Raw genomic sequence first — 27,243 nt, 5'->3', positions numbered from 1 at the left:
GTAATACTACCTCCGGTTTTAGGATGGAACATTCTTTGGGAACCTTATTCTGCAAAACAGACACAGTGACTGAAACTATGCTGCACGGTATGATTTGGGACACGGCCTGCTCAGCTTTGTGCATTTTCCCTGTAGTCCGGTGTGTTTCATGTTCCGTGTAAACGTGTAAGTTGTCCTGTTTCGAGCAATGGGTGAAATCATTTAGCAAAGCAAGAATCGAAATTGCAGTAATGTCAAGTAGCTCATGGTAATTTGACCCAATCATAACCGATCATATATTCTCACGCACTCACAGATACATTTGTAGCTGAATCCAGTCTGAGAAGATAGACTCAGTTTACCAGTGATTTTTGTCTGGATTGATGGGCTATCGTTAACTGCTGAGAAATTGATATTGTAGACGGGCACATCCCAGCAGCTGTGCGAGTCGGAGAGGGATCATGGAACCTTTTTCACTTGAGTTGACATCTGTTGTTATGCAGGAACACAATTGGAAGTGCAAGAAAATGGACTCGCGGGCGTGTTGCTAGTGTGGCCGAGCGGTCTTAGGCGCTGGATTAAGGCTTCCGTCTCGCCCGAGGGGTGGGTTCGAATCCCAGCGCTGCCGTTTCTGCGGAGCTGCTGGTTTAAATGCTGTTTCATTCCCCTGCTGCATTTCTGTTTAAAACAGAAGTAAAATGAGTTTGCTTCCCGGGGAATTGACTGCGGTGTGGGAAAGTGCCGAATTTTCCAAAGTGTCTGTGCTGTCGTGATCGTGTTCGCTTCCCGCACGGAAAATCGCCAGCGGCTCCACTGTTGCTTTCTGTTCCAGGCAAGTTGAGCTTTTACTGGAACCGAATGGAGACTGTTGTTGCGAAACAGAGTCCTACGGTGACTCGACTCGTCGTTATTTGGTTTTCTGGCCAATGAGAAAATCGTTCCAATGTATTTCGATGTCATATGTTATTGAATTTCTCCCACTTCCTCCTTTTCCGTCCTGGAGTCATCGGAAGGGAAAGGTAATCTAATCGAGACTGTGATTGGTGAAATTCACTTTTTATGGCCCATTCTTATTATGTTCTTTCTTTGTCTCTTTGCAGCATTGTCTGGGCAGTGGTGGTGCACTCAGGCTCCAGTATGTTTGAAAGAGTAGGTTGGAATTGCCCTGTTGTTATTTGTGTGATTACTTTATGGCTCATGCCCCCGGACTGTCTCACATTTAGCATTCATGCTCGCTGTGTCTGAAAATGCATTTGGTTTTCCAGTTTTGTTTGTGTTCCGTGTTAAATGCTTTCTGTTTTGCGATTCGCTCAATACATTACGAATTAACAGGGTTTCTGAGGTAACTTCCAGCTGCAAAAATCCTCAACTGAGAATCTGGGAAACTTTCACGGAGTATGGTCAGTCGGAGCAAAAGTAAGGAAGTCGTTCGTTTCTGCAGTGTTTCACAATGCTACCTTTCCCGTGAGCCGTCGAACAGACTAAATGATTTTGCCACAGACTGCGACGGTAAGCTCCGCAAAAACGTAATTCTTTAAAGCAGGTGTAAGCAACACAACGTTACCGGGTTACACCGCGTGGAAACAGATACTTCGGTGTATCTCGTCCATGCTCACCACATAGCCAAAATTAAACAAGTCCCATGAAACAACGAGTTAACGGAAACAGAAAGGCGAAAGGTAGAATGGCTTCAACTTTCTGTGTTGGATGCCACTGAGCTGCAGCGGCTGCGACCGCGGCTTGTTTCTGTAGTGTAGTGGTCATCACGTTCGCCTCACACGCGAAAGGTCCCCAGTTCGAAACTGGGCAGAAACTGCTTTGCTCTTCAACTGCAGCCTTTGACATCGACAAGAACGGAGCTTTCTTGCTTGCTTTCCCATGTGCAAACCTGCCTTCGAATTTGCTTGAATAAATCTTCTCTCGTCGTGCAATGCAATGCGATTCCATTTAATTACTGTGCAAAGCATTGTAAAGTTTTTCTCCAACATCGTTCTGATCATATGCCATTCTGTTTGAGAGTGTAGTTACCCCCTTCTGATCCTTCCACGAAAAGCATTACCGCATTCGCATTCCTTGCGCAGGCGGCCCGGTTCAAAGACAGGGAAGAAGCTGATGTGCTGGTGTCACAGTGCACCACGGATTCCTCAACTAGTCTGTCTGTCAAATGTATCCCAAAGTCGTCTCTGAAAGACCTCATTTGGAAGGTGTCTGTCGTTATTCAACGTGCGAGAATTGGCACCAGAGGTCCTGAATCATGTTTTGGAGCAGTTCACACGTTAGTGGCTCATTCAATCAGCAACAGCAATGAAAGAAATTACACTCTCAGAGGAACATCTGGACCTGTGCTTTCATAGCGTCGCTAGTATTAAGGTGCGCCCCGAGATCTAAGCCACGTTGGAACTGAAACGGAGGAATCGACAGAGAGGCTACAGAATGACATCGCATCCATTTGGTTTTCTTTAAATCACTGACGAGCAGGAAAATGTAAACGGGGAAGGCGAGTGGGGAAGTGAGGCAGTTGCAGCTCTGGAGAAAGTCCTTCTTTGTGATTCACTCAGCAACCAGAGACGTGACGGTGACTCAGGCGTGAGAGCTCTTCACATCATGAACAAACAGCAATCAAGGGCAGTTAGCACCTCTTCCGGACTGGGGGTGGGGTGAGGTAATTACCTTTTGACTTCTGTTACTATGTTCAGAAACTGCCTTTTGGATTGAGGTGAACAGAAACTGCATTTCTAAAAAGCACCATGGAACTTGTTAAAATTTATTGAGTCGCTTTTTCTCATCGATTCCCACACAGGTTTCCAACTCAGTTGGTATCCATGAGGCTCATGTCCAGGTGTGATAATCTCTGCAGCAAATTGCACGGTTAAGTAAAAGGCAAGGAAAGTGGCATCTCGAACCGGCCCCGAGGTCAGACCTTCCTCACAATGTAATCTGTCGTTCTCGGATTGTAATACTACCTCCGCTTTTAGGATGGAACATTCTTTGGGAACCTTATTCTGCAAAACAGACACAGTGACTGAAACTATGCTGCACGGTATGATTTGGGACACGGCCTGCTCAGCTTTGTGCATTTTCCCTGTAGTCCGGTGTGTTTCATGTTCCGTGTAAACGTGTAAGTTGTCCTGTTTCGAGCAATGGGTGAAATCATTTAGCAAAGCAAGAATCGAAATTGCAGTAATGTCAAGTAGCTCATGGTAATTTGACCCAATCATAACCGATCATATATTCTCACGCACTCACAGATACATTTGTAGCTGAATCCAGTCTGAGAAGATAGACTCAGCTTACCAGTGATTTTTGTCTGGATTGATGGGCTATCGTTAACTGCTGAGAAATTGATATTGTAGACGGGCACATCCCAGCAGCTGTGCGAGTCGGAGAGGGATCATGGAACCTTTTTCACTTGAGTTGACATCTGTTGTTATGCAGGAACACAATTGGAAGTGCAAGAAAATGGACTCGCGGGCGTGTTGCTAGTGTGGCCGAGCGGTCTTAGGCGCTGGATTAAGGCTTCCGTCTCGCCCGAGGAGTGGGTTCGAATACCAGCGCTGCCGTTTCTGCGGAGCTGCTGGTTTAAATGCTGTTTCATTCCCCTGCTGCATTTCTGTTTAAAACAGAAGTAAAATGAGTTTGCTTCCCGGGGAATTGACTGCGGTGTGGGAAAGTGCCGAATTTTCCAAAGTGTCTGTGCTGTCGTGATCGTGTTCGCTTCCCGCACGGAAAATCGCCAGCGGCTCCACTGTTGCTTTCTGTTCCAGGCAAGTTGAGCTTTTACTGGAACCGAATGGAGACTGTTGTTGCGAAACAGAGTCCTACGGTGACTCGACTCGTCGTTATTTGGTTTTCTGGCCAATGAGAAAATCGTTCCAATGTATTTCGATGTCATATGTTATTGAATTTCTCCCACTTCCTCCTTTTCCGTCCTGGAGTCATCGGAAGGGAAAGGTAATCTAATCGAGACTGTGATTGGTGAAATTCACTTTTTATGGCCCATTCTTATTATGTTCTTTCTTTGTCTCTTTGCAGCATTGTCTGGGCAGTGGTGGTGCACTCAGGCTCCAGTATGTTTGAAAGAGTAGGTTGGAATTGCCCTGTTGTTATTTGTGTGATTACTTTATGGCTCATGCCCCCGGACTGTCTCACATTTAGCATTCATGCTCGCTGTGTCTGAAAATGCATTTGGTTTTCCAGTTTTGTTTGTGTTCCGTGTTAAATGCTTTCTGTTTTGCGATTCGCTCAATACATTACGAATTAACAGGGTTTCTGAGGTAACTTCCAGCTGCAAAAATCCTCAACTGAGAATCTGGGAAACTTTCACGGAGTATAGTCAGTCGGAGCAAAAGTAAGGAAGTCGTTCGTTTCTGCAGTGTTTCACAATGCTACCTTTCCCGTGAGCCGTCGAACAGACTAAATGATTTTGCCACAGACTGCGACGGTAAGCTCCGCAAAAACGTAATTCTTTAAAGCAGGTGTAAGCAACACAACGTTACCGGGTTACACCGCGTGGAAACAGATACTTCGGTGTATCTCGTCCATGCTCACCACATAGCCAAAATTAAACAAGTCCCATGAAACAACGAGTTAACGGAAACAGAAAGGCGTAAGGTAGAATGGCTTCAACTTTCTGTGTTGGATGCCACTGAGCTGCAGCGGCTGCGACCGCGGCTTGTATCTGTAGTGTAGTGGTCATCACGTTCGCCTCACACGCGAAAGGTCCCCAGTTCGAAACTGGGCAGAAACTGCTTTGCTCTTCAACTGCAGCCTTTGACATCGACAAGAACGGAGCTTTCTTGCTTGCTTTCCCATGTGCAAACCTGCCTTCGAATTTGCTTGAATAAATCATCTCTCGTCGTGCAATGCAATGCGATTCCATTTAATTACTGTGCAAAGCATTGTAAAGTTTTTCTCCAACATCGTTCTGATCATATGCCATTCTGTTTGAGAGTGTAGTTACCCCCTTCTGATCCTTCCACGAAAAGCATTACCGCATTCGCATTCCTTGCGCAGGCGGCCCGGTTCAAAGACAGGGAAGAAGCTGATGTGCTGGTGTCACAGTGCACCACGGATTCCTCAACTAGTCTGTCTGTCAAATGTATCCCAAAGTCGTCTCTGAAAGACCTCATTTGGAAGGTGTCTGTCGTTATTCAACGTGCGAGAATTGGCACCAGAGGTCCTGAATCATGTTTTGGAGCAGTTCACACGTTAGTGGCTCATTCAATCAGCAACAGCAATGAAAGAAATTACACTCTCAGAGGAACATCTGGACCTGTGCTTTCATAGCGTCGCTAGTATTAAGGTGCGCCCCGAGATCTAAGCCACGTTGGAACTGAAACGGAGGAATCGACAGAGAGGCTACAGAATGACATCGCATCCATTTGCTTTTCTTTAAATCACTGACGAGCAGGAAAATGTAAACGGGGAAGGCGAGTGGGGAAGTGAGGCAGTTGCAGCTCTGGAGAAAGTCCTTCTTTGTGATTCACTCAGCAACCAGAGACGTGACGGTGACTCAGGCGTGAGAGCTCTTCACATCATGAACAAACAGCAATCAAGGGCAGTTAGCACCTCTTCCGGACTGGGGGTGGGGTGAGGTAATTACCTTTTGACTTCTGTTACTATGTTCAGAAACTGCCTTTTGGATTGAGGTGAACAGAAACTGCATTTCTAAAAAGCACCATGGAACTTGTTAAAATTTATTGAGTCGCTTTTTCTCATCGATTCCCACACAGGTTTCCAACTCAGTTGGTATCCATGAGGCTCATGTCCAGGTGTGATAATCTCTGCAGCAAATTGCACGGTTATGTAAAAGGCAAGGAAAGTGGCATCTCGAACCGGCCCCGAGGTCAGACCTTCCTCACAATGTAATCTGTCGTTCTCGGATTGTAATACTACCTCCGGTTTTAGGATGGAACATTCTTTGGGAACCTTATTCTGCAAAACAGACACAGTGACTGAAACTATGCTGCACGGTATGATTTGGGACACGGCCTGCTCAGCTTTGTGCATTTTCCCTGTAGTCCGGTGTGTTTCATGTTCCGTGTAAACGTGTAAGTTGTCCTGTTTCGAGCAATGGGTGAAATCATTTAGCAAAGCAAGAATCGAAATTGCAGTAATGTCAAGTAGCTCATGGTAATTTGACCCAATCATAACCGATCATATATTCTCACGCACTCACAGATACATTTGTAGCTGAATCCAGTCTGAGAAGATAGACTCAGTTTACCAGTGATTTTTGTCTGGATTGATGGGCTATCGTTAACTGCTGAGAAATTGATATTGTAGACGGGCACATCCCAGCAGCTGTGCGAGTCGGAGAGGGATCATGGAACCTTTTTCACTTGAGTTGACATCTGTTGTTATGCAGGAACACAATTGGAAGTGCAAGAAAATGGACTCGCGGGCGTGTTGCTAGTGTGGCCGAGCGGTCTTAGGCGCTGGATTAAGGCTTCCGTCTCGCCCGAGGGGTGGGTTCGAATCCCAGCGCTGCCGTTTCTGCGGAGCTGCTGGTTTAAATGCTGTTTCATTCCCCTGCTGCATTTCTGTTTAAAACAGAAGTAAAATGAGTTTGCTTCCCGGGGAATTGACTGCGGTGTGGGAAAGTGCCGAATTTTCCAAAGTGTCTGTGCTGTCGTGATCGTGTTCGCTTCCCGCACGGAAAATCGCCAGCGGCTCCACTGTTGCTTTCTGTTCCAGGCAAGTTGAGCTTTTACTGGAACCGAATGGAGACTGTTGTTGCGAAACAGAGTCCTACGGTGACTCGACTCGTCGTTATTTGGTTTTCTGGCCAATGAGAAAATCGTTCCAATGTATTTCGATGTCATATGTTATTGAATTTCTCCCACTTCCTCCTTTTCCGTCCTGGAGTCATCGGAAGGGAAAGGTAATCTAATCGAGACTGTGATTGGTGAAATTCACTTTTTATGGCCCATTCTTATTATGTTCTTTCTTTGTCTCTTTGCAGCATTGTCTGGGCAGTGGTGGTGCACTCAGGCTCCAGTATGTTTGAAAGAGTAGGTTGGAATTGCCCTGTTGTTATTTGTGTGATTACTTGATGGCTCATGCCCCCGGACTGTCTCACATTTAGCATTCATGCTCGCTGTGTCTGAAAATGCATTTGGTTTTCCAGTTTTGTTTGTGTTCCGTGTTAAATGCTTTCTGTTTTGCGATTCGCTCAATACATTACGAATTAACAGGGTTTCTGAGGTAACTTCCAGCTGCAAAAATCCTCAACTGAGAATCTGGGAAACTTTCACGGAGTATGGTCAGTCGGAGCAAAAGTAAGGAAGTCGTTCGTTTCTGCAGTGTTTCACAATGCTACCTTTCCCGTGAGCCGTCGAACAGACTAAATGATTTTGCCACAGACTGCGACGGTAAGCTCCGCAAAAACGTAATTCTTTAAAGCAGGTGTAAGCAACACAACGTTACCGGGTTACACCGCGTGGAAACAGATACTTCGGTGTATCTCGTCCATGCTCACCACATAGCCAAAATTAAACAAGTCCCATGAAACAACGAGTTAACGGAAACAGAAAGGCGAAAGGTAGAATGGCTTCAACTTTCTGTGTTGGATGCCACTGAGCTGCAGCGGCTGCGACCGCGGCTTGTTTCTGTAGTGTCGTGGTCATCACGTTCGCCTCACACGCGAAAGGTCCCCAGTTCGAAACTGGGCAGAAACTGCTTTGCTCTTCAACTGCAGCCTTTGACATCGACAAGAACGGAGCTTTCTTGCTTGCTTTCCCATGTGCAAACCTGCCTTCGAATTTGCTTGAATAAATCTTCTCTCGTCGTGCAATGCAATGCGATTCCATTTAATTACCGTGCAAAGCATTGTAAAGTTTTTCTCCAACATCGTTCTGATCATATGCCATTCTGTTTGAGAGTGTAGTTACCCCCTTCTGATCCTTCCACGAAAAGCATTACCGCATTCGCATTCCTTGCGCAGGCGGCCCGGTTCAAAGACAGGGAAGAAGCTGATGTGCTGGTGTCACAGTGCACCACGGATTCTTCAACTAGTCTGTCTGTCAAATGTATCCCAAAGTCGTCTCTGAAAGACCTCATTTGGAAGGTGTCTGTCGTTATTCAACGTGCGAGAATTGGCACCAGAGGTCCTGAATCATGTTTTGGAGCAGTTCACACGTTAGTGGCTCATTCAATCAGCAACAGCAATGAAAGAAATTACACTCTCAGAGGAACATCTGGACCTGTGCTTTCATAGCGTCGCTAGTATTAAGGTGCGCCCCGAGATCTAAGCCACGTTGGAACTGAAACGGAGGAATCGACAGAGAGGCTACAGAATGACATCGCATCCATTTGGTTTTCTTTAAATCACTGACGAGCAGGAAAATGTAAACGGGGAAGGCGAGTGGGGAAGTGAGGCAGTTGCAGCTCTGGAGAAAGTCCTTCTTTGTGATTCACTCAGCAACCAGAGACGTGACGGTGACTCAGGCGTGAGAGCTCTTCACATCATGAACAAACAGCAATCAAGGGCAGTTAGCACCTCTTCCGGACTGGGGGTGGGGTGAGGTAATTACCTTTTGACTTCTGTTACTATGTTCAGAAACTGCCTTTTGGATTGAGGTGAACAGAAACTGCATTTCTAAAAAGCACCATGGAACTTGTTAAAATTTATTGAGTCGCTTTTTCTCATCGATTCCCACACAGGTTTCCAACTCAGTTGGTATCCATGAGGCTCATGTCCAGGTGTGATAATCTCTGCAGCAAATTGCACGGTTAAGTAAAAGGCAAGGAAAGTGGCATCTCGAACCGGCCCCGAGGTCAGACCTTCCTCACAATGTAATCTGTCGTTCTCGGATTGTAATACTACCTCCGCTTTTAGGATGGAACATTCTTTGGGAACCTTATTCTGCAAAACAGACACAGTGACTGAAACTATGCTGCACGGTATGATTTGGGACACGGCCTGCTCAGCTTTGTGCATTTTCCCTGTAGTCCGGTGTGTTTCATGTTCCGTGTAAACGTGTAAGTTGTCCTGTTTCGAGCAATGGGTGAAATCATTTAGCAAAGCAAGAATCGAAATTGCAGTAATGTCAAGTAGCTCATGGTAATTTGACCCAATCATAACCGATCATATATTCTCACGCACTCACAGATACATTTGTAGCTGAATCCAGTCTGAGAAGATAGACTCAGCTTACCAGTGATTTTTGTCTGGATTGATGGGCTATCGTTAACTGCTGAGAAATTGATATTGTAGACGGGCACATCCCAGCAGCTGTGCGAGTCGGAGAGGGATCATGGAACCTTTTTCACTTGAGTTGACATCTGTTGTTATGCAGGAACACAATTGGAAGTGCAAGAAAATGGACTCGCGGGCGTGTTGCTAGTGTGGCCGAGCGGTCTTAGGCGCTGGATTAAGGCTTCCGTCTCGCCCGAGGGGTGGGGTCGAATCCCAGCGCTGCCGTTTCTGCGGAGCTGCTGGTTTAAATGCTGTTTCATTCCCCTGCTGCATTTCTGTTTAAAACAGAAGTAAAATGAGTTTGCTTCCCGGGGAATTGACTGCGGTGTGGGAAAGTGCCGAATTTTCCAAAGTGTCTGTGCTGTCGTGATCGTGTTCGCTTCCCGCACGGAAAATCGCCAGCGGCTCCACTGTTGCTTTCTGTACCAGGCAAGTTGAGCTTTTACTGGAACCGAATGGAGACTGTTGTTGCGAAACAGAGTCCTACGGTGACTCGACTCGTCGTTATTTGGTTTTCTGGCCAATGAGAAAATCGTTCCAATGTATTTCGATGTCATATGTTATTGAATTTCTCCCACTTCCTCCTTTTCCGTCCTGGAGTCATCGGAAGGGAAAGGTAATCTAATCGAGACTGTGATTGGTGAAATTCACTTTTTATGGCCCATTCTTATTATGTTCTTTCTTTGTCTCTTTGCAGCATTGTCTGGGCAGTGGTGGTGCACTCAGGAATCAGTATGTTTGAAAGAGTAGGTTGGAATTGCCCTGTTGTTATTTGTGTGATTACTTTATGGCTCATGCCCCCGGACTGTCTCACATTTAGCATTCATGCTCGCTGTGTCTGAAAATGCATTTGGTTTTCCAGTTTTGTTTGTGTTCCGTGTTAAATGCTTTCTGTTTTGCGATTCGCTCAATACATTACGAATTAACAGGGTTTCTGAGGTAACTTCCAGCTGCAAAAATCCTCAACTGAGAATCTGGGAAACTTTCACGGAGTATAGTCAGTCGGAGCAAAAGTAAGGAAGTCGTTCGTTTCTGCAGTGTTTCACAATGCTACCTTTCCCGTGAGCCGTCGAACAGACTAAATGATTTTGCCACAGACTGCGACGGTAAGCTCCGCAAAAACGTAATTCTTTAAAGCAGGTGTAAGCAACACAACGTTACCGGGTTACACCGCGTGGAAACAGATACTTCGGTGTATCTCGTCCATGCTCACCACATAGCCAAAATTAAACAAGTCCCATGAAACAACGAGTTAACGGAAACAGAAAGGCGTAAGGTAGAATGGCTTCAACTTTCTGTGTTGGATGCCACTGAGCTGCAGCGGCTGCGACCGCGGCTTGTATCTGTAGTGTAGTGGTCATCACGTTCGCCTCACACGCGAAAGGTCCCCAGTTCGAAACTGGGCAGAAACTGCTTTGCTCTTCAACTGCAGCCTTTGACATCGACAAGAACGGAGCTTTCTTGCTTGCTTTCCCATGTGCAAACCTGCCTTCGAATTTGCTTGAATAAATCATCTCTCGTCGTGCAATGCAATGCGATTCCATTTAATTACTGTGCAAAGCATTGTAAAGTTTTTCTCCAACATCGTTCTGATCATATGCCATTCTGTTTGAGAGTGTAGTTACCCCCTTCTGATCCTTCCACGAAAAGCATTACCGCATTCGCATTCCTTGCGCAGGCGGCCCGGTTCAAAGACAGGGAAGAAGCTGATGTGCTGGTGTCACAGTGCACCACGGATTCTTCAACTAGTCTGTCTGTCAAATGTATCCCAAAGTCGTCTCTGAAAGACCTCATTTGGAAGGTGTCTGTCGTTATTCAATGTGCGAGAATTGGCACCAGAGGTCCTGAATCATGTTTTGGAGCAGTTCACACGTTAGTGGCTCATTCAATCAGCAACAGCAATGAAAGAAATTACACTCTCAGAGGAACATCTGGACCTGTGCTTTCATAGCGTCGCTAGTATTAAGGTGCGCCCCGAGATCTAAGCCACGTTGGAACTGAAACGGAGGAATCGACAGAGAGGCTACAGAATGACATCGCATCCATTTGGTTTTCTTTAAATCACTGACGAGCAGGAAAATGTAAACGGGGAAGGCGAGTGGGGAAGTGAGGCAGTTGCAGCTCTGGAGAAAGTCCTTCTTTGTGATTCACTCAGCAACCAGAGATGTGACGGTGACTCAGGCGTGAGAGCTCTTCACATCATGAACAAACAGCAATCAAGGGCAGTTAGCACCTCTTCCGGACTGGGGGTGGGGTGAGGTAATTACCTTTTGACTTCTGTTACTATGTTCAGAAACTGCCTTTTGGATTGAGGTGAACAGAAACTGCATTTCTAAAAAGCACCATGGAACTTGTTAAAATTTATTGAGTCGCTTTTTCTCATCGATTCCCACACAGGTTTCCAACTCAGTTGGTATCCATGAGGCTCATGTCCAGGTGTGATAATCTCTGCAGCAAATTGCACGGTTATGTAAAAGGCAAGGAAAGTGGCATCTCGAACCGGCCCCGAGGTCAGACCTTCCTCACAATGTAATCTGTCGTTCTCGGATTGTAATACTACCTCCGGTTTTAGGATGGAACATTCTTTGGGAACCTTATTCTGCAAAACAGACACAGTGACTGAAACTATGCTGCACGGTATGATTTGGGACACGGCCTGCTCAGCTTTGTGCATTTTCCCTGTAGTCCGGTGTGTTTCATGTTCCGTGTAAACGTGTAAGTTGTCCTGTTTCGAGCAATGGGTGAAATCATTTAGCAAAGCAAGAATCGAAATTGCAGTAATGTCAAGTAGCTCATGGTAATTTGACCCAATCATAACCGATCATATATTCTCACGCACTCACAGATACATTTGTAGCTGAATCCAGTCTGAGAAGATAGACTCAGCTTACCAGTGATTTTTGTCTGGATTGATGGGCTATCGTTAACTGCTGAGAAATTGATATTGTAGACGGGCACAACCCAGCAGCTGTGCGAGTCGGAGAGGGATCATGGAACCTTTTTCACTTGAGTTGACATCTGTTGTTATGCAGGAACACAATTGGAAGTGCAAGAAAATGCACTCGCGGGCGTGTTGCTAGTGTTTCCGAGCGGTCTTAGGCGCTGGATTAAGGCTTCCGTCTCGTCCGAGAGGTGGGTTCGAATCCCAGCGCTGCCGTTTCTGCGGAGCTGCTGGTTTAAATGCTGTTTCATTCCCCTGCTGCATTTCTGTTTAAAACAGAAGTAAAATGAGTTTGCTTCCCGGGGAATTGACTGCGGTGTGGGAAAGTGCCGAATTTTCCAAAGTGTCTGTGCTGTCGTGATCGTGTTCGCTTCCCGCACGGAAAATCGCCAGCGGCTCCACTGTTGCTTTCTGTTCCAGGCAAGTTGAGCTTTTACTGGAACCGAATGGAGACTGTTGTTGCGAAACAGAGTCCTACGGTGACTCGACTCGTCGTTATTTGGTTTTCTGGCCAATGAGAAAATCGTTCCAATGTATTTCGATGTCATATGTTATTGAATTTCTCCCACTTCCTCCTTTTCCGTCCTGGAGTCATCGGAAGGGAAAGGTAATCTAATCGAGACTGTGATTGGTGAAATTCACTTTTTATGGCCCATTCTTATTATGTTCTTTCTTTGTCTCTTTGCAGCATTGTCTGGGCAGTGGTGGTGCACTCAGGCTCCAGTATGTTTGAAAGAGTAGGTTGGAATTGCCCTGTTGTTATTTGTGTGATTACTTTATGGCTCATGCCCCCGGACTGTCTCACATTTAGCATTCATGCTCGCTGTGTCTGAAAATGCATTTGGTTTTCCAGTTTTGTTTGTGTTCCGTGTTAAATGCTTTCTGTTTTGCGATTCGCTCAATACATTACGAATTAACAGGGTTTCTGAGGTAACTTCCAGCTGCAAAAATCCTCAACTGAGAATCTGGGAAACTTTCACGGAGTATGGTCAGTCGGAGCAAAAGTAAGGAAGTCGTTCGTTTCTGCAGTGTTTCACAATGCTACCTTTCCCGTGAGCCGTCGAACAGACTAAATGATTTTGCCACAGACTGCGACGGTAAGCTCCGCAAAAACGTAATTCTTTAAAGCAGGTGTAAGCAACACAACGTTACCGGGTTACACCGCGTGGAAACAGATACTTCGGTGTATCTCGTCCATGCTCACCACATAGCCAAAATTAAACAAGTCCCATGAAACAACGAGTTAACGGAAACAGAAAGGCGAAAGGTAGAATGGCTTCAACTTTCTGTGTTGGATGCCACTGAGCTGCAGCGGCTGCGACCGCGGCTTGTTTCTGTAGTGTAGTGGTCATCACGTTCGCCTTGCACGCGAAAGGTCCCCAGTTCGAAACTGGGCAGAAACTGCTTTGCTCTTCAACTGCAGCCTTTGACATCGACAAGAACGGAGCTTTCTTGCTTGCTTTCCCATATGCAAACCTGCCTTCGAATTTGCTTGAATAAATCTTCTCTCGTCGTGCAATGCAAGGCGATTCCATTTAATTACTGTGCAAAGCATTGTAAAGTTTTTCTCCAACATCGTTCTGATCATATGCCATTCTGTTTGAGAGTGTAGTTACCCCCTTCTGATCCTTCCGCGAAAAGCATTACCGCATTCGCATTCCTTGCGCAGGCGGCCCGGTTCAAAGACAGGGAAGAAGCTGATGTGCTGGTGTCACAGTGCACCACGGATTCCTCAACTAGTCTGTCTGTCAAATGTATCCCAAAGTTGTCTCTGAAAGACCTCATTTGGAAGGTGTCTGTCGTTATTCAACGTGCGAGAATTGGCACCAGACGTCCTGAATCATGTTTTGGAGCAGTTCACACGTTAGAGGCTCATTCAATCAGCAACAGCAATGAAAGAAATTACACTCTCAGAGGAACCTCTGGACCTGTGCTTTCATAGCGTCGCTAGTATTAAGGTGCACCCCGAGATCTAAGCCACGTTGGAACTGAAACGGAGGAATCGACAGAGAGGCTACAGAATGACATCGCATCCATTTGGTTTTCTTTAAATCACTGACGAGCAGGAAAATGTAAACGGGGAAGGCGAGTGGGGAAGTGAGGCAGTTGCAGCTCTGGAGAAAGTCCTTCTTTGTGATTCACTCAGCAACCAGAGACGTGACGGTGACTCAGGCGTGAGAGCTCTTCACATCGTGAACAAACAGCAATCAAGGGCAGTTAGCACCTCTTCCGGAGTGGGGGTGGGGTGAGGTAATTACCTTTTGACTTCTGTTACTATGTTCAGAAACTGCCTTTTGGATTGAGGTGAACAGAAACTGCATTTCTAAAAAGCACCATGGAACTTGTTAAAATTTATTGAGTCGCTTTTTCTCATCGATTCCCACACAGGTTTCCAACTCAGTTGGTATCCATGAGGCTCATGTCCAGGTGTGATAATCTCTGCAGCAAATTGCACGGTTAAGGTAAAAGGCAAGGAAAGTGGCATCTCGAACCGGCCCCGAGGTCAGACCTTCCTCACAATGTAATCTGTCGTTCTCGGATTGTAATACTACCTCCGGTTTTAGGATGGAACATTCTTTGGGAACCTTATTCTGCAAAACAGACACAGTGCCTGAAACTATGGTGCACGGTATGATTTGGGACACGGCCTGCTCAGCTTTGTGCATTTTCCCTGTAGTCCGGTGTGTTTCATGTTCCGTGTAAACGTGTAAGTTGTCCTGTTTCGAGCAATGGGTGAAATCATTTAGCAAAGCAAGAATCGAAATTGCAGTAATGTCAAGTAGCTCATGGTAATTTGACCCAATCATAACCGATCATATATTCTCACGCACTCACGGATACATTTGTAGCTGAATCCAGTCTGAGAAGATAGACTCAGCTTATCAGTGATTTTTGTCTGGATTGATGGGCTATCGTTAACTGCTGAGAAATTGATATTGTAGACGGGCACATCCCAGCAGCTGTGCGAGTCGGAGAGAGATCATGGAACCTTTTTCACTTGAGTTTACATCTGTTGTTATGCAGGAACACAATTGGAAGTGCAAGAAAATGGACTCGCGGGCGTGTTGCTAGTGTGGCCGAGCGGTCTTAGGCGCTGGATTAAGGCTGCCGTCTCGCCCGAGGAGTGGGTTCGAATCCCACCGCTGCCGTTTCTGCGGAGCTGCTGGTTTAAATGCTGTTTCATTCCCCTGCTGCATTTCTGTTTAAAACAGAAGAAAAATGAGTTTGCTTCCCGGGGGATTGCCTGCGGTGTGGGAAAGTGCCGAATTTTCCAAAGTGTCTGTGCTGTCATGATCGTGTTCGTCTCCCGCGCGGAAAATCGCCAGCGGCTCCACTGTTGCTTTCTGTTCCAGGCAAGTTGAGCTTTTACTGGAACCGAATGGAGACTGTTGTTGCGAAACAGAGTCCTACGGTGACTCGACTCGTCGTTATTTGGTTTTCTGGCCAATGAGAAAATCGTTCCAATGTATTTCGATGTCATATGTTATTGAATTTCTCCCACTTCCTCCTTTTCCGTCCTGGAGTCATCGGAAGGGAAAGGTAATCTAATCGAGACTGTGATTGGTGAAATTCACTTTTTATGGCCCATTCTTATTATGTTCTTTCTTTGTCTCTTTGCAGCATTGTCTGGGCAGTGGTGGTGCACTCAGGCTCCAGTATGTTTGAAAGAGTAGTTTGGAATTGCCCTGTTGTTATTTGTGTGATTACTTGATGGCTCATGCCCCCGGACTGTCTCACATTTAGCATTCATGCTCGCTGTGTCTGAAAATGCATTTGGTTTTCCAGTTTTGTTTGTGTTCCGTGTTAAATGCTTTCTGTTTTGCGATTCGCTCAATACATTACGAATTAACAGGGTTTCTGAGGTAACTTCCAGCTGCAAAAATCCTCAACTGAGAATCTGGGAAACTTTCACGGAGTATGGTCAGTCGGAGCAAAAGTAAGGAAGTCGTTCGTTTCTGCAGTGTTTCACAATGCTACCTTTCCCGTGAGCCGTCGAACAGACTAAATGATTTTGCCACAGACTGCGACGGTAAGCTCCGCAAAAACGTAATTCTTTAAAGCAGGTGTAAGCAACACAACGTTACCGGGTTACACCGCGTGGAAACAGATACTTCGGTGTATCTCGTCCATGCTCACCACATAGCCAAAATTAAACAAGTCCCATGAAACAACGAGTTAACGGAAACTGAAAGGCGAAAGGTAGAATGGCTTCAACTTTCTGTGTTGGATGCCACTGAGCTGCAGCGGCTGCGACCGCGGCTTGTTTTTGTAGTGTAGTGGTCATCACGTTCGCCTCACACGCGAAAGGTCCCCAGTTCGAAACTGGGCAGAAACTGCTTTGCTCTTCAACTGCAGCCTTTGACATCGACAAGAACGGAGCTTTCTTGCTTGCTTTCCCATATGCAAACCTGCCTTCGAATTTGCTTGAATAAATCTTCTCTCGTCGTGCAATGCAAGGCGATTCCATTTAATTACTGTGCAAAGCATTGTAAAGTTTTTCTCCAACATCGTTCTGATCATATGCCATTCTGTTTGAGAGTGTAGTTACCCCCTTCTGATCCTTCCGCGAAAAGCATTACCGCATTCGCATTCCTTGCGCAGGCGGCCCGGTTCAAAGACAGGGAAGAAGCTGATGTGCTGGTGTCACAGTGCACCACGGATTCTTCAACTAGTCTGTCTGTCAAATGTATCCCAAAGTTGTCTCTGAAAGACCTCATTTGGAAGGTGTCTGTCGTTATTCAACGTGCGAGAATTGGCACCAGACGTCCTGAATCATGTTTTGGAGCAGTTCACACGTTAGTGGCTCATTCAATCAGCAACAGCAATGAAAGAAATTACACTCTCAGAGGAACCTCTGGACCTGTGCTTTCATAGCGTCGCTAGTATTAAGGTGCACCCCGAGATCTAAGCCACGTTGGAACTGAAACGGAGGAATCGACAGAGAGGCTACAGAATGACATCGCATCCATTTGGTTTTCTTTAAATCACTGACGAGCAGGAAAATGTAAACGGGGAAGGCGAGTGGGGAAGTGAGGCAGTTGCAGCTCTGGAGAAAGTCCTTCTTTGTGATTCACTCAGCAACCAGAGACGTGACGGTGACTCAGGCGTGAGAGCTCTTCACATCGTGAACAAACAGCAATCAAGGGCAGTTAGCACCTCTTCCGGAGTGGGGGTGGGGTGAGGTAATTACCTTTTGACTTCTGTTACTATGTTCAGAAACTGCCTTTTGGATTGAGGTGAACAGAAACTGCATTTCTAAAAAGCACCATGGAACTTGTTAAAATTTATTGAGTCGCTTTTTCTCATCGATTCCCACACAGGTTTCCAACTCAGTTGGTATCCATGAGGCTCATGTCCAGGTGTGATAATCTCTGCAGCAAATTGCACGGTTAAGGTAAAAGGCAAGGAAAGTGGCATCTCGAACCGGCCCCGAGGTCAGACCTTCCTCACAATGTATTCTGTCGTTCTCGGATTGTAATACTACCTCCGGTTTTAGGATGGAACATTCTTTGGGAACCTTATTGTGCAAAACAGACACATTGCCTGAAACTATTGTGCACGGTATGATTTGGGACACGGCCTGCTCAGCTTTGTGCATTTTCCCTGTAGTCCGGTGTGTTTCATGTTCCGTGTAAACGTGTAAGTTGTCCTGTTTCGAGCAATGGGTGAAATCATTTAGCAAAGCAAGAATCGAAATTGCAGTAATGTCAAGTAGCTCATGGTAATTTGACCCAATCATAACCGATCATATATTCTCACGCACTCACAGATACATTTGTAGCTGAATCCAGTCTGTGAAGATAGACTCAGCTTATCAGTGATTTTTGTCTGGATTGATGGGCTATCGTTAACTGCTGAGAAATTGATATTGTAGACGGGCACATCCCAGCAGCTGTGCGAGTCGGAGAGAGATCATGGAACCTTTTTCACTTGAGTTTACATCTGTTGTTATGCAGGAACACAATTGGAAGTGCAAGAAAATGGACTCGCGGGCGTGTTGCTAGTGTGGCCGAGCGGTCTTAGGCGCTGGATTAAGGCTGCCGTCTCGCCCGAGGAGTGGGTTCGAATCCCACCGCTGCCGTTTCTGCGGAGCTGCTGGTTTAAATGCTGTTTCATTCCCCTGCTGCATATCTGTTTAAAACAGAAGAAAAATGAGTTTGCTTCCCGGGGGATTGCCTGCGGTGTGGGAAAGTGCCGAATTTTCCAAAGTGTCTGTGCTGTCATGATCGTGTTCGTCTCCCGCGCGGAAAATCGCCAGCGGCTCCACTGTTGCTTTCTGTTCCAGGCAAGTTGAGCTTTTACTGGAACCGAATGGAGACTGTTGTTGCGAAACAGAGTCCTACGGTGACTCGACTCGTCGTTATTTGGTTTTCTGGCCAATGAGAAAATCGTTCCAATGTATTTCGATGTCATATGTTATTGAATTTCTCCCACTTCCTCCTTTTCCGTCCTGGAGTCATCGGAAGGGAAAGGTAATCTAATCGAGACTGTGATTGGTGAAATTCACTTTTTATGGCCCATTCTTATTATGTTCTTTCTTTGTCTCTTTGCAGCATTGTCTGGGCAGTGGTGGTGCACTCAGGCTCCAGTATGTTTGAAAGAGTAGTTTGGAATTGCCCTGTTGTTATTTGTGTGATTACTTGATGGCTCATGCCCCCGGACTGTCTCACATTTAGCATTCATGCTCGCTGTGTCTGAAAATGCATTTGGTTTTCCAGTTTTGTTTGTGTTCCGTGTTAAATGCTTTCTGTTTTGCGATTCGCTCAATACATTACGAATTAACAGGGTTTCTGAGGTAACTTCCAGCTGCAAAAAAAACTTTCACGGAGTATGGTCAGTCGGAGCAAAAGTAAGGAAGTCGTTCGTTTCTGCAGTGTTTCACAATGCTACCTTTCCCGTGAGCCGTCGAACAGACTAAATGATTTTGCCACAGACTGCGACGGTAAGCTCCGCAAAAACGTAATTCTTTAAAGCAGGTGTAAGCAACACAACGTTACCGGGTTACACCGCGTGGAAACAGATACTTCGGTGTATCTCGTCCATGCTCACCACATAGCCAAAATTAAACAAGTCCCATGAAACAACGAGTTAACGGAAACAGAAAGGCGAAAGGTAGAATGGCTTCAACTTTCTGTGTTGGATGCCACTGAGCTGCAGCGGCTGCGACCGCGGCTTGTTTCTGTAGTGTAGTGGTCATCACGTTCGCCTTGCACGCGAAAGGTCCCCAGTTCGAAACTGGGCAGAAACTGCTTTGCTCTTCAACTGCAGCCTTTGACATCGACAAGAACGGAGCTTTCTTGCTTGCTTTCCCATATGCAAACCTGCCTTCGAATTTGCTTGAATAAATCTTCTCTCGTCGTGCAATGCAAGGCGATTCCATTTAATTACTGTGCAAAGCATTGTAAAGTTTTTCTCCAACATCGTTCTGATCATATGCCATTCTGTTTGAGAGTGTAGTTACCCCCTTCTGATCCTTCCGCGAAAAGCATTACCGCATTCGCATTCCTTGCGCAGGCGGCCCGGTTCAAAGACAGGGAAGAAGCTGATGTGCTGGTGTCACAGTGCACCACGGATTCCTCAACTAGTCTGTCTGTCAAATGTATCCCAAAGTTGTCTCTGAAAGACCTCATTTGGAAGGTGTCTGTCGTTATTCAACGTGCGAGAATTGGCACCAGACGTCCTGAATCATGTTTTGGAGCAGTTCACACGTTAGTGGCTCATTCAATCAGCAACAGCAATGAAAGAAATTACACTCTCAGAGGAACCTCTGGACCTGTGCTTTCATAGCGTCGCTAGTATTAAGGTGCACCCCGAGATCTAAGCCACGTTGGAACTGAAACGGAGGAATCGACAGAGAGGCTACAGAATGACATCGCATCCATTTGGTTTTCTTTAAATCACTGACGAGCAGGAAAATGTAAACGGGGAAGGCGAGTGGGGAAGTGAGGCAGTTGCAGCTCTGGAGAAAGTCCTTCTTTGTGATTCACTCAGCAACCAGAGACGTGACGGTGACTCAGGCGTGAGAGCTCTTCACATCGTGAACAAACAGCAATCAAGGGCAGTTAGCACCTCTTCCGGAGTGGGGGTGGGGTGAGGTAATTACCTTTTGACTTCTGTTACTATGTTCAGAAACTGCCTTTTGGATTGAGGTGAACAGAAACTGCATTTCTAAAAAGCACCATGGAACTTGTTAAAATTTATTGAGTCGCTTTTTCTCATCGATTCCCACACAGGTTTCCAACTCAGTTGGTATCCATGAGGCTCATGTCCAGGTGTGATAATCTCTGCAGCAAATTGCACGGTTAAGGTAAAAGGCAAGGAAAGTGGCATCTCGAACCGGCCCCGAGGTCAGACCTTCCTCACAATGTAATCTGTCGTTCTCGGATTGTAATACTACCTCCGGTTTTAGGATGGAACATTCTTTGGGAACCTTATTCTGCAAAACAGACACAGTGCCTGAAACTATGGTGCACGGTATGATTTGGGACACGGCCTGCTCAGCTTTGTGCATTTTCCCTGTAGTCCGGTGTGTTTCATGTTCCGTGTAAACGTGTAAGTTGTCCTGTTTCGAGCAATGGGTGAAATCATTTAGCAAAGCAAGAATCGAAATTGCAGTAATGTCAAGTAGCTCATGGTAATTTGACCCAATCATAACCGATCATATATTCTCACGCACTCACGGATACATTTGTAGCTGAATCCAGTCTGAGAAGATAGACTCAGCTTATCAGTGATTTTTGTCTGGATTGATGGGCTATCGTTAACTGCTGAGAAATTGATATTGTAGACGGGCACATCCCAGCAGCTGTGCGAGTCGGAGAGAGATCATGGAACCTTTTTCACTTGAGTTTACATCTGTTGTTATGCAGGAACACAATTGGAAGTGCAAGAAAATGCACTCGCGGGCGTGTTGCTAGTGTGGCCGAGCGGTCTTAGGCGCTGGATTAAGGCTGCCGTCTCGCCCGAGGAGTGGGTTCGAATCCCACCGCTGCCGTTTCTGCGGAGCTGCTGGTTTAAATGCTGTTTCATTCCCCTGCTGCATTTCTGTTTAAAACAGAAGAAAAATGAGTTTGCTTCCCGGGGGATTGCCTGCGGTGTGGGAAAGTGCCGAATTTTCCAAAGTGTCTGTGCTGTCATGATCGTGTTCGTCTCCCGCGCGGAAAATCGCCAGCGGCTCCACTGTTGCTTTCTGTTCCAGGCAAGTTGAGCTTTTACTGGAACCGAATGGAGACTGTTGTTGCGAAACAGAGTCCTACGGTGACTCGACTCGTCGTTATTTGGTTTTCTGGCCAATGAGAAAATCGTTCCAATGTATTTCGATGTCATATGTTATTGAATTTCTCCCACTTCCTCCTTTTCCGTCCTGGAGTCATCGGAAGGGAAAGGTAATCTAATCGAGACTGTGATTGGTGAAATTCACTTTTTATGGCCCATTCTTATTATGTTCTTTCTTTGTCTCTTTGCAGCATTGTCTGGGCAGTGGTGGTGCACTCAGGCTCCAGTATGTTTGAAAGAGTAGTTTGGAATTGCCCTGTTGTTATTTGTGTGATTACTTGATGGCTCATGCCCCCGGACTGTCTCACATTTAGCATTCATGCTCGCTGTGTCTGAAAATGCATTTGGTTTTCCAGTTTTGTTTGTGTTCCGTGTTAAATGCTTTCTGTTTTGCGATTCGCTCAATACATTACGAATTAACAGGGTTTCTGAGGTAACTTCCAGCTGCAAAAATCCTCAACTGAGAATCTGGGAAACTTTCACGGAGTATGGTCAGTCGGAGCAAAAGTAAGGAAGTCGTTCGTTTCTGCAGTGTTTCACAATGCTACCTTTCCCGTGAGCCGTCGAACAGACTAAATGATTTTGCCACAGACTGCGACGGTAAGCTCCGCAAAAACGTAATTCTTTAAAGCAGGTGTAAGCAACACAACGTTACCGGGTTACACCGCGTGGAAACAGATACTTCGGTGTATCTCGTCCATGCTCACCACATAGCCAAAATTAAACAAGTCCCATGAAACAACGAGTTAACGGAAACAGAAAGGCGAAAGGTAGAATGGCTTCAACTTTCTGTGTTGGATGCCACTGAGCTGCAGCGGCTGCGACCGCGGCTTGTTTCTGTAGTGTAGTGGTCATCACGTTCGCCTCACACGCGAAAGGTCCCCAGTTCGAAACTGGGCAGAAACTGCTTTGCTCTTCAACTGCAGCCTTTGACATCGACAAGAACGGAGCTTTCTTGCTTGCTTTCCCATATGCAAACCTGCCTTCGAATTTGCTTGAATAAATCTTCTCTCGTCGTGCAATGCAAGGCGATTCCATTTAATTACTGTGCAAAGCATTGTAAAGTTTTTCTCCAACATCGTTCTGATCATATGCCATTCTGTTTGAGAGTGTAGTTACCCCCTTCTGATCCTTCCGCGAAAAGCATTACCGCATTCGCATTCCTTGCGCAGGCGGCCCGGTTCAAAGACAGGGAAGAAGCTGATGTGCTGGTGTCACAGTGCACCACGGATTCCTCAACTAGTCTGTCTGTCAAATGTATCCCAAAGTCGTCTCTGAAAGACCTCATTTGGAAGGTGTCTGTCGTTATTCAACGTGCGAGAATTGGCACCAGAGGTCCTGAATCATGTTTTGGAGCAGTTCACACGTTAGTGGCTCATTCAATCAGCAACAGCAATGAAAGAAATTACACTCTCAGAGGAACATCTGGACCTGTGCTTTCATAGCGTCGCTAGTATTAAGGTGCGCCCCGAGATCTAAGCCACGTTGGAACTGAAACGGAGGAATCGACAGAGAGGCTACAGAATGACATCGCATCCATTTGGTTTTCTTTAAATCACTGACGAGCAGGAAAATGTAAACGGGGAAGGCGAGTGGGGAAGTGAGGCAGTTGCAGCTCTGGAGAAAGTCCTTCTTTGTGATTCACTCAGCAACCAGAGACGTGACGGTGACTCAGGCGTGAGAGCTCTTCACATCGTGAACAAACAGCAATCAAGGGCAGTTAGCACCTCTTCCGGAGTGGGGGTGGGGTGAGGTAATTACCTTTTGACTTCTGTTACTATGTTCAGAAACTGCCTTTTGGATTGAGGTGAACAGAAACTGCATTTCTAAAAAGCACCATGGAACTTGTTAAAATTTATTGAGTCGCTTTTTCTCATCGATTCCCACACAGGTTTCCAACTCAGTTGGTATCCATGAGGCTCATGTCCAGGTGTGATAATCTCTGCAGCAAATTGCACGGTTAAGGTAAAAGGCAAGGAAAGTGGCATCTCGAACCGGCCCCGAGGTCAGACCTTCCTCACAATGTAATCTGTCGTTCTCGGATTGTAATACTACCTCCGGTTTTAGGATGGAACATTCTTTGGGAACCTTATTCTGCAAAACAGACACAGTGCCTGAAACTATGGTGCACGGTATGATTTGGGACACGGCCTGCTCAGCTTTGTGCATTTTCCCTGTAGTCCGGTGTGTTTCATGTTCCGTGTAAACGTGTAAGTTGTCCTGTTTCGAGCAATGGGTGAAATCATTTAGCAAAGCAAGAATCGAAATTGCAGTAATGTCAAGTAGCTCATGGTAATTTGACCCAATCATAACCGATCATATATTCTCACGCACTCACGGATACATTTGTAGCTGAATCCAGTCTGAGAAGATAGACTCAGCTTATCAGTGATTTTTGTCTGGATTGATGGGCTATCGTTAACTGCTGAGAAATTGATATTGTAGACGGGCACATCCCAGCAGCTGTGCGAGTCGGAGAGAGATCATGGAACCTTTTTCACTTGAGTTTACATCTGTTGTTATGCAGGAACACAATTGGAAGTGCAAGGAAATGGACTCGCGGGCGTGTTGCTAGTGTGGCCGAGCGGTCTTAGGCGCTGGATTAAGGCTGCCGTCTCGCCCGAGGAGTGGGTTCGAATCCCACCGCTGCCGTTTCTGCGGAGCTGCTGGTTTAAATGCTGTTTCATTCCCCTGCTGCATATCTGTTTAAAACAGAAGAAAAATGAGTTTGCTTCCCGGGGGATTGCCTGCGGTGTGGGAAAGTGCCGAATTTTCCAAAGTGTCTGTGCTGTCATGATCGTGTTCGTCTCCCGCGCGGAAAATCGCCAGCGGCTCCACTGTTGCTTTCTGTTCCAGGCAAGTTGAGCTTTTACTGGAACCGAATGGAGACTGTTGTTGCGAAACAGAGTCCTACGGTGACTCGACTCGTCGTTATTTGGTTTTCTGGCCAATGAGAAAATCGTTCCAATGTATTTCGATGTCATATGTTATTGAATTTCTCCCACTTCCTCCTTTTCCGTCCTGGAGTCATCGGAAGGGAAAGGTAATCTAATCGAGACTGTGATTGGTGAAATTCACTTTTTATGGCCCATTCTTATTATGTTCTTTCTTTGTCTCTTTGCAGCATTGTCTGGGCAGTGGTGGTGCACTCAGGCTCCAGTATGTTTGAAAGAGTAGTTTGGAATTGCCCTGTTGTTATTTGTGTGATTACTTGATGGCTCATGCCCCCGGACTGTCTCACATTTAGCATTCATGCTCGCTGTGTCTGAAAATGCATTTGGTTTTCCAGTTTTGTTTGTGTTCCGTGTTAAATGCTTTCTGTTTTGCGATTCGCTCAATACATTACGAATTAACAGGGTTTCTGAGGTAACTTCCAGCTGCAAAAATCCTCAACTGAGAATCTGGGAAACTTTCACGGAGTATGGTCAGTCGGAGCAAAAGTAAGGAAGTCGTTCGTTTCTGCAGTGTTTCACAATGCTACCTTTCCCGTGAGCCGTCGAACAGACTAAATGATTTTGCCACAGACTGCGACGGTAAGCTCCGCAAAAACGTAATTCTTTAAAGCAGGTGTAAGCAACACAACGTTACCGGGTTACACCGCGTGGAAACAGATACTTCGGTGTATCTCGTCCATGCTCACCACATAGCCAAAATTAAACAAGTCCCATGGAACAACGAGTTAACGGAAACAGAAAGGCGAAAGGTAGAATGGCTTCAACTTTCTGTGTTGGATGCCACTGAGCTGCAGCGGCTGCGACCGCGGCTTGTTTCTGTAGTGTAGTGGTCATCACGTTCGCCTTGCACGCGAAAGGTCCCCAGTTCGAAACTGGGCAGAAACTGCTTTGCTCTTCAACTGCAGCCTTTGACATCGACAAGAACGGAGCTTTCTTGCTTGCTTTCCCATATGCAAACCTGCCTTCGAATTTGCTTGAATAAATCTTCTCTCGTCGTGCAATGCAAGGCGATTCCATTTAATTACTGTGCAAAGCATTGTAAAGTTTTTCTCCAACATCGTTCTGATCATATGCCATTCTGTTTGAGAGTGTAGTTACCCCCTTCTGATCCTTCCGCGAAAAGCATTACCGCATTCGCATTCCTTGCGCAGGCGGCCCGGTTCAAAGACAGGGAAGAAGCTGATGTGCTGGTGTCACAGTGCACCACGGATTCCTCAACTAGTCTGTCTGTCAAATGTATCCCAAAGTCGTCTCTGAAAGACCTCATTTGGAAGGTGTCTGTCGTTATTCAACGTGCGAGAATTGGCACCAGAGGTCCTGAATCATGTTTTGGAGCAGTTCACACGTTAGAGGCTCATTCAATCAGCAACAGCAATGAAAGAAATTACACTCTCAGAGGAACCTCTGGACCTGTGCTTTCATAGCGTCGCTAGTATTAAGGTGCACCCCGAGATCTAAGCCACGTTGGAACTGAAACGGAGGAATCGACAGAGAGGCTACAGAATGACATCGCATCCATTTGGTTTTCTTTAAATCACTGACGAGCAGGAAAATGTAAACGGGGAAGGCGAGTGGGGAAGTGAGGCAGTTGCAGCTCTGGAGAAAGTCCTTCTTTGTGATTCACTCAGCAACCAGAGACGTGACGGTGACTCAGGCGTGAGAGCTCTTCACATCGTGAACAAACAGCAATCAAGGGCAGTTAGCACCTCTTCCGGAGTGGGGGTGGGGTGAGGTAATTACCTTTTGACTTCTGTTACTATGTTCAGAAACTGCCTTTTGGATTGAGGTGAACAGAAACTGCATTTCTAAAAAGCACCATGGAACTTGTTAAAATTTATTGAGTCGCTTTTTCTCATCGATTCCCACACAGGTTTCCAACTCAGTTGGTATCCATGAGGCTCATGTCCAGGTGTGATAATCTCTGCAGCAAATTGCACGGTTAAGGTAAAAGGCAAGGAAAGTGGCATCTCGAACCGGCCCCGAGGTCAGACCTTCCTCACAATGTAATCTGTCGTTCTCGGATTGTAATACTACCTCCGGTTTTAGGATGGAACATTCTTTGGGAACCTTATTCTGCAAAACAGACACAGTGCCTGAAACTATGGTGCACGGTATGATTTGGGACACGGCCTGCTCAGCTTTGTGCATTTTCCCTGTAGTCCGGTGTGTTTCATGTTCCGTGTAAACGTGTAAGTTGTCCTGTTTCGAGCAATGGGTGAAATCATTTAGCAAAGCAAGAATCGAAATTGCAGTAATGTCAAGTAGCTCATGGTAATTTGACCCAATCATAACCGATCATATATTCTCACGCACTCACGGATACATTTGTAGCTGAATCCAGTCTGAGAAGATAGACTCAGCTTATCAGTGATTTTTGTCTGGATTGATGGGCTATCGTTAACTGCTGAGAAATTGATATTGTAGACGGGCACATCCCAGCAGCTGTGCGAGTCGGAGAGAGATCATGGAACCTTTTTCACTTGAGTTTACATCTGTTGTTATGCAGGAACACAATTGGAAGTGCAAGAAAATGGACTCGCGGGCGTGTTGCTAGTGTGGCCGAGCGGTCTAAGGCGCTGGATTAAGGCTGCCGTCTCGCCCGAGGAGTGGGTTCGAATCCCACCGCTGCCGTTTCTGCGGAGCTGCTGGTTTAAATGCTGTTTCATTCCCCTGCTGCATTTCTGTTTAAAACAGAAGAAAAATGAGTTTGCTTCCCGGGGGATTGCCTGCGGTGTGGGAAAGTGCCGAATTTTCCAAAGTGTCTGTGCTGTCATGATCGTGTTCGTCTCCCGCGCGGAAAATCGCCAGCGGCTCCACTGTTGCTTTCTGTTCCAGGCAAGTTGAGCTTTTACTGGAACCGAATGGAGACTGTTGTTGCGAAACAGAGTCCTACG

The 27,243-nt window shown here is 46.1% G+C and overlaps 6 non-coding genes across 6 annotated transcripts; all 6 read left to right on the top strand.

The window, feature by feature from the left end:
* Nucleotides 1–1,721: 1,721 nt before the first annotated feature.
* Nucleotides 1,722–1,794, top strand: trnav-cac (transfer RNA valine (anticodon CAC)). The gene has a single exon. It is a non-coding gene; the product is annotated as a tRNA-Val (tRNA).
* Nucleotides 1,795–13,449: 11,655 nt separating this feature from the next.
* trnaa-ugc (transfer RNA alanine (anticodon UGC)) lies at nucleotides 13,450–13,522 on the top strand. The gene has a single exon. It is a non-coding gene; the product is annotated as a tRNA-Ala (tRNA).
* A 2,860-nt stretch (nucleotides 13,523–16,382) lies between these two features.
* On the top strand, nucleotides 16,383–16,455 carry trnav-cac (transfer RNA valine (anticodon CAC)). Its single transcript has one exon. It is a non-coding gene; the product is annotated as a tRNA-Val (tRNA).
* Nucleotides 16,456–19,295: 2,840 nt separating this feature from the next.
* trnaa-ugc (transfer RNA alanine (anticodon UGC)) lies at nucleotides 19,296–19,368 on the top strand. The gene has a single exon. It is a non-coding gene; the product is annotated as a tRNA-Ala (tRNA).
* Nucleotides 19,369–22,228: 2,860 nt separating this feature from the next.
* trnav-cac (transfer RNA valine (anticodon CAC)) lies at nucleotides 22,229–22,301 on the top strand. Its single transcript has one exon. It is a non-coding gene; the product is annotated as a tRNA-Val (tRNA).
* Nucleotides 22,302–25,161: 2,860 nt separating this feature from the next.
* trnaa-ugc (transfer RNA alanine (anticodon UGC)) lies at nucleotides 25,162–25,234 on the top strand. Its single transcript has one exon. It is a non-coding gene; the product is annotated as a tRNA-Ala (tRNA).
* The last annotated feature ends 2,009 nt before the right edge of the window (nucleotides 25,235–27,243 follow it).

This window comes from Chiloscyllium punctatum, chromosome 18, assembly GCF_047496795.1.
Source record: "Chiloscyllium punctatum isolate Juve2018m chromosome 18, sChiPun1.3, whole genome shotgun sequence".
Classification (NCBI taxonomy): Eukaryota; Metazoa; Chordata; class Chondrichthyes; order Orectolobiformes; family Hemiscylliidae; genus Chiloscyllium; species Chiloscyllium punctatum.
The sequence above is the reverse complement of the archived record's forward strand: the minus strand, read 5'-3'. Positions and strand labels throughout refer to the sequence as shown.